The sequence below is a fragment of the Cylas formicarius genome, unplaced genomic scaffold (assembly GCF_029955315.1).
Source record: "Cylas formicarius isolate icCylForm1 unplaced genomic scaffold, icCylForm1.1 PGA_scaffold_5__7_contigs__length_24384050, whole genome shotgun sequence".
NCBI lineage: Eukaryota > Metazoa > Arthropoda > Insecta > Coleoptera > Brentidae > Cylas > Cylas formicarius.
The window spans coordinates 2,444,369-2,451,718 of NW_026844341.1; positions in this window are offsets into that span (position 1 = coordinate 2,444,369).

The following is a 7,350-nucleotide window of genomic DNA, read 5'->3' on the forward strand; positions in this document are numbered from 1 at the left end:
GGAGAAAGAAACCGACAATACTCAGCATCGCCGATGGTAACGATCCCCAACAACCTCCGAAGCCAAGTCGAAGACCCCTGCTCCCGATGCAACTCAAATCACTAACTCCGAAAAGACGGACTAGCATCCACCCAGAAGTAACTACCCGAGAAGCTACGCTTTAATTAGTCTACGAAAAGCTGCAGCTAGGCTCCACCTTTTCACTAAATGGGGGAGCTGTTATATCCGGAAATCCTATTGTCCATATGGGTTAAATGCCACCGACCTGCAAGAGTGCAACGATTGCGAAAACGTCGTGTCAACGATATGTCGCAACATCCGCAGCCGTCGACCCCGTCAACGTCAGCATAAATTTATTATAAATACCAATTTCTATTGTAAAACGTTGTCTGATAACATTCTCTCATCACGAGGTTATTATGTCCATTTTTAGTTTGATTTTAACGGTCTGATAACATTCTCTCATCACGAGGTTATTATGTCCATTTTTAGTTTGATTTTAACGGTCTAATAACATTCTCTCGTCACGAGGTTATTACGTCCAATTTCATTTTGATTTTTATTTTAATTTAAAGTTAATAAATATATTTTTTTAAAAAGTTATTTTTGAAAAGTGAAATATAATATATATATATATATATATATATATATATATATATATATATATATATATATATATATATATATATATATATATATATATATATATATATATATATATATATATATATATATATATATATATATATATATATATATATATATATATATATATATATATATATATATATATATATATATATATATATATATATATATATATATATATATATATATATATATATATATATATATATATATATATATATATATATATATATATATATATATATATATATATATATATATATATATATATATTCTCACGTATTGATTCACGGATGGAAAAATGTGATGACACTATACTCCGGGATATCATCCGTTCGCTCGTTGAACTCCGACTGGAATCCTGCAAATCCTGCATCCGACTGGAATCCTGCAGACGTTTCGCCAAAATCTCACTTGGCATCTTCAATGCTCGAGCTCCGAAAGTTCGAAGTGTTTTCGGAGCGCGAGCATTGAAGATGCCAAGTGAGATTTTGGCGAAACGTCTGCAGGATTCCAGTCGGATGCAGGATTCCAGTCGGAGTTCAACGAGCGAACGGATGATATCCCGGAGTATAGTGTCATCATATATATATATATATATATATATATATATATATATATATATATATATATATATATATATATATATATATATATATATATATATATACACAAAACGGTAGTCGTGACCGGCTAGTTGAACAACAAATTTTAGTTAATTGGGGTATCGGACCGATACCCCAATTAACTAAAATTTGTTATATATATATATATATATATATATATATATATATATATATATATATATATATATATATATATATATATATATATATATATATATATATATATATATATATATATAATATTTATTCCAGAAATGTTCGGGATGTTTTAAAGTTGTAAGTTCACATGAAAAAGTCTGAAAGGAAGATGTCCTCTTAAGAAATATTGTTTTCCAGATGCACACTCCAGACTGGTTTTGTAGACAAGATTGTGCATTATGCAATTACGACGTACCTTCATTTGTAATAGCATTTTATGTAGTGTTTTATTTACTCGTTTTTAAATTCACAGACATAGCGGCACATTAGAGAACGAACACAATGTAAAAATATAAATGAATAAATACATGAATTATTTAATAAGGCCTTTATTGGAAAGAACAAAATACATTGTTGCTTATAAACGCAATAAGAAATTAAATACAAATATATACTGCATTTTTTAATATAATATTTATTTTTTACTTGGTACAATGGCGTCTGACATAAGTTGCTTCAGTGTTACTCCTTTCAAGGAACTTTTATATTATTTGATTTGAAAATTGCAAAAAACAAGATGAAATCAATAAAAAAAAATCATTTATAATACATTAAACTCTTGTTAATTATACGTAGAGTAACTAAAGCAAAAATTCCATTAACTGTAAATTCGAAACAAAATTTAAATCAGAAGCACTTTAGTTGTTGGCAGTATGTTACTATGCCTTGAGTTCTTTTTAAAAATTGATGGTTATTCTGTGCCAGGCTTCTCTATAACTTGTAATGTTGTTTTGATTCCCAGTGAAGATTAAAGATCAGCTGGTGTCTGCTCTCGTTTTACCTAAGAAAGAAATTATTATTATGACCATACACGTGCACGTGTACATCTCCGTTCCATCTAAAGTATTTGTTTCCGTTTTTCACATTTTCTCTTTCGTTGTTCACAATTTGCTTTCATGATTTTAATTATTTTTTCAGTTGGAGTAAGAAGTTTCTTTTGCTGAGGTGGTGTCGGTCTTGAAATATTTCTTCTTGGTGTTCCAACTGGATGTGATTCAACTGATATAGCAAACACTTCTGGAGTCTGTGTCTGTTGAGATTCGATGACCTCACTATAAGTTTCTTGTTTCTCAATGTGTTGAGAAGGTTCATCTAATACGTCGGAAGGATCTCTAGACTTCGATTCGTCATCTAGTAGGTCGTTGCCATGTGCCCTAACAAGTCGAACATATCACTTGCGCAACTTATAGTTCAAGCTGTAAGTTAGGATGTAGAAAAGTAAATTGATTTTCAGATTAGCCATGGCTTGTGACTCTGCAGCTTGACCGCTTTATTTAGTCTCTCCGTTTTAGTGCGTTTTGAATAACAATTTCTTAATTTTGACCACGCTTCTTTCACTCCGTTTGCTAAATTTCAATATTAAATTTGTACTTACGGGTAATTATTATTCTGGTCACAGGAATTAATTTAGATCTATAGACTTTAGCTTCAGAATTAGATTTAATATGGTTAGAAATATGGTCAAAGAAGTTTGTAACTTAATTTGGGAAATGTTAGAACCCCTGTTGTTTTAATAGCACTTGTGGATGCAAACTAAAAATTTATTTCTGTTAATGCGAGCTCAAATGGGAAACACCTTGAAAATATTTCATTTCTGGAATAAATATATATATATATATATATATATATATATATATATATATATATATATATATATATATGTATATATATATATATATATATATATATATATATATATATATATATATATATATATATATATATATATATAGTAGCAGTATAGTAGTAGTTGGTAAATATTTCATTTGATAAAGACACGGTGTCGTGTAAACAATTGTCATGTCATAATATATAATTTCGTGAAAATCTGAACTTTTAGTTCTTATTTATTTTTTAAATTTTTGTTAGCCTTAACCAACACCAAATGCCTTAACTATGATTAGCGACTTCGAGTATAACAGTATCGGCTTACCCAATACCCGATATCATCATATTTTTTCATGGATGCTTTTTTACTGGTGGAGACCAAGGTCGGATTGCATGATTGCACGATCCTGAAGGATTTCCGGCTCACGCTGAACAAAAAGACCCCCGATCCTTTGGAATTCGGACCGGTTTCCATTGTTACATGGCTCAATCATCCTTTGTGGTTGGATATTGTTAGAGTATAAGCACTGTTATGTCAACCTGTATCATTTGTAAACTTAATAGAAGCTGTTATTAAATATGAACGTGTTCTCTTCTATGGCAACAATGTAAAGGTGCAAGGACTTTACTCCGTGTATGAGAGTATGCCATAAATATTTGACTTTATGACAAAGTTAAATTTATGATAAAATTGTTTGCCATTATAGTCAACTAAAATCGACATGCGCAAAAATAAATAGAGCATTCCATTTAAAATAAAATTATGACTTGTAAGGTAGAGGTGGTTAATCTGACAACATTGCTTTTATCATTTTTTTGAATTCTGCATGTGCAAACTAGTGTTTTTCAGACTAGAGTACTACCTTCCGTACCGAAAATGTCTCTTAAAAAACTTACATTTTTTTTTAAACTCGTGTAGGGTACACTAGAACCAAGAGATTATCAAAAGCTGAACAAGAGACAATTTGAAAAATTAATCGCAGGAGTTTCTAACCAAAAGATAATTGAAGATTCGCGAAAAATTCAAATTGATCATTTTGTAAGAAGAAGAAAGTTAGCATATCTGATCATAAAGTCTAAAATACTTACAAATAAGAAAAATGACAGGTTGTGATCCTGCATGTGTTTTAATTAGTAATGGATTTAATATTGGATTTGTTAGAGATTATTTTGTAAGAAATGAATAGCTTCGCTAGCAGTCAGTAGGGGCATTTTAGAAAATTTAAAATGGACATAAAACAACACAAAAAGGGAGAACTGAAATGCAACCGCACAGCATCTGAAGATGCCAGATGAAATTTTGGCGAAACTTCACTTGAGACCACAATGACACTGACGGTGAAAGTATTGTCAACAGCAGTTCTAAAACATATTAAACCAAGCAAAAAACCTTACGAAATGATAGCAGAACTTCTAAAATAGCATAAATAAAAACCAAATGTAATGCAACAAATTTAGTTACTCGATGTTAATGACAAGTAGTTGATAATTAAACTGCCGCTGCATTTGCAACAAAACACACAAAAATTTGGGTATTGCAATTACGTCAGTGAAGCAGATCCTCTAAACATGGCCACTGTAAGGATTTTTCAAAATAAAATTAAAGAAAAAACGTCCTAGGGTTAGTCAGGCACACATCCCGAAATATATAAAAGCTAAGTTTCTGAAAAACATTAAAACATTTAAAATTTTAAAGAAAGTATCATAATACTAACCTAGAATTTAATAAAACCAAAAATGATTCTTACGACATACTGTTTCAATAAAAACCAGTGTGATAACAATAAATGAAACACACGCTGCATTTTCTTGTCATCTAAGATAAGGATCTTCATGTAAGCTATCTTTGAGCAAAAAATCACTAGAATCTTTATTTGCAAGTCTTTACTTATAATTTTTCTGCCAGCTAGTTTTGGTCAGATGAAAATTTCTTTTACTCTCTTGTCTTGGGATATATTTCTTTTTTCGCCTTAAAGTATTTTCCTAATTCCAGTGTGTATGGATAGATGTTATAATTTGCTTCCCTGTTGACGCGTTGGACTAATATTTTCTGGAATAATAAGAGCGGGAGCAGCTTAATGATCTGGAAGCAGATTTAGAATGAACGATTGAACTTCTTGATTTGTCTCATTTTTAGTTGGTACTACTGTAGCATTTCCGTTATCTTGTGTGGAATGATCGTTATCTGGCTTATCGTTTAGGGTTGTTTCAATGAAACCACTATCATAAAAAACACATGGATTAAGCGGATAAATCTAGGTTGTTGAAAAGTCACGGATAGCCAGTTCCGAACACTGCCTAATAGGCAAGATCAAAAATACTTGCTATTTCATAATGAGTGATTGGTCTGATAAACGTCTTCTCCGTAAGGTACTTCGATATTACTTGTCTGACTTGTATACACATCTAATATCAGAAGCACGAGAAAAGCAGCGGAAGGTTTGACATTTTCCAAGTGGTTAAACCATTTAGTGAAAAGCTCTGTCTGTATCCAACCTGAGGGATGACAAGCGTGCATTGATCCAGCTGGAGCACCATTCATTAGAAGTGGATGATCTCGCTTTCCGGCTGCATTCCTTTAAATTATTCACGTTATTGTTGAAACTCGTTCCACTGAAGTGACTGCAGCTATTTGCTTTTCCCCTTTAGAGATAAAACAAAACCGATATCTAAATTGTGGCAGGATATTTAAACTCTTCCATTTATTTATTGCTGTTGGATGGCGATTGCAAGTCAGAAACAGTTTCAACCACATTTTGCCTGTAGAATTACTTCGTCTTGAAAACAGGTTACTTTAATTGTTACGTACTGTCACTTGATAAGCAAGCAATTGACTTAATGTTGCGTCTGCTCAAACCAAACCGAGTTTGCTCCAGGGTAAGGATGTAATTTACCAACTCTGCTTCTAAATTTTATATTGAATTAATATTTGTAATTAGCCCTAGAGGTAATTCTATTTTTTTAGATAAACATGTGAGTGTCGTTTTTAGAACGCTAAAGGATCTGGCAGCTTTTAGATACCTCCCATTCTATTCTCTTTAGTGACAAGAATAGCATCTGTCATTGCTTCCTTATTTCAAGCTTGCCTGGAGCAAGGTTTTTGCTTTTGCGATGAAGCCATATTCCAAGATAAGAAATACGGCTTTTTGTATGGACCAATGTATAATAATGGAAACTGATAGGTAGTCAATATTATAAGAACAAGAATCCCACACCCTGCTTTAAAACTACTGACTTTATGTAGGTACAGTCTAGCATTAAATGGGACCAGATTTCGTTAAGGGCGCTATTGCCATATTATGTTTCTTCAGTATCTCTTGAATGGACGAATAAAATATGCTAAAATCATCTTTAGCGTTCGCAATGGACGCATGTGGAAAGCGTGAAAATATGATAAAACGTTGGTTTCATTTTGTTCTGAGTTGGTAACAGGTTTTGGACGTTCCTTTCTTCGTAGATTTCGAAAATTTGCTTCAATTCTTTTAAACTTTTTCTAATGCACTGGTGACAAATGCGGATATTGTTCAATAAACCTTCTGCACGTTCTTGAATTATGTACCATCTTGCTTGCCCCATCTTAAATGCAACTTATATATATTATATTTTATATTTATATTATATTTTTGTACAAGAAACGTCATCATTGCCAGTTGGAGTCTGCTACCCAGATGAAACGTGATTATGTCGAACACAAATTTGATAACAAAAAACGCCACCATGGCCGGCCAGAGCCTGCTACCTAGATAAAATGTGAGTACAAGATGGGAATGATACATAAAAAAGTTCCAAAATGTTTCGTAGAGTCTAAAAATGTAATAATATACAGGGTGTTTAAAAAAGAAAGTTCATATAGGTTACCAATATATCTGCTAACATCGTATGGCCAAAAATATTTTACATAGATAGCTCATATTTACTTACATAGGTAACCAACAGTTCAGGCATTTACCGTAAGTCATTATCCATAGACGTCTAACAGAAAACTCACCGTAAATAACCCTGTATAAAAATGTTATTAGCTTAAAAATAACTGTATGATTTCATCAATGTTATGTTTACTCCAGTAATTCTTAATATTTATGGGGCGCGATAAAAATAAAAGTTAAATGTAAAACATAAGACGTGTAATATTATTTATTTAGGTCGTTATTCAAACAAAAAATAGCAACAAAAAAATTATAAACACCTTGTCACATTAAAACAGGATATCATGGCTTATTTTTGTAAAACAATTAATGCTTGGTGAAATTTTTGTGTTACGGTTCTGATA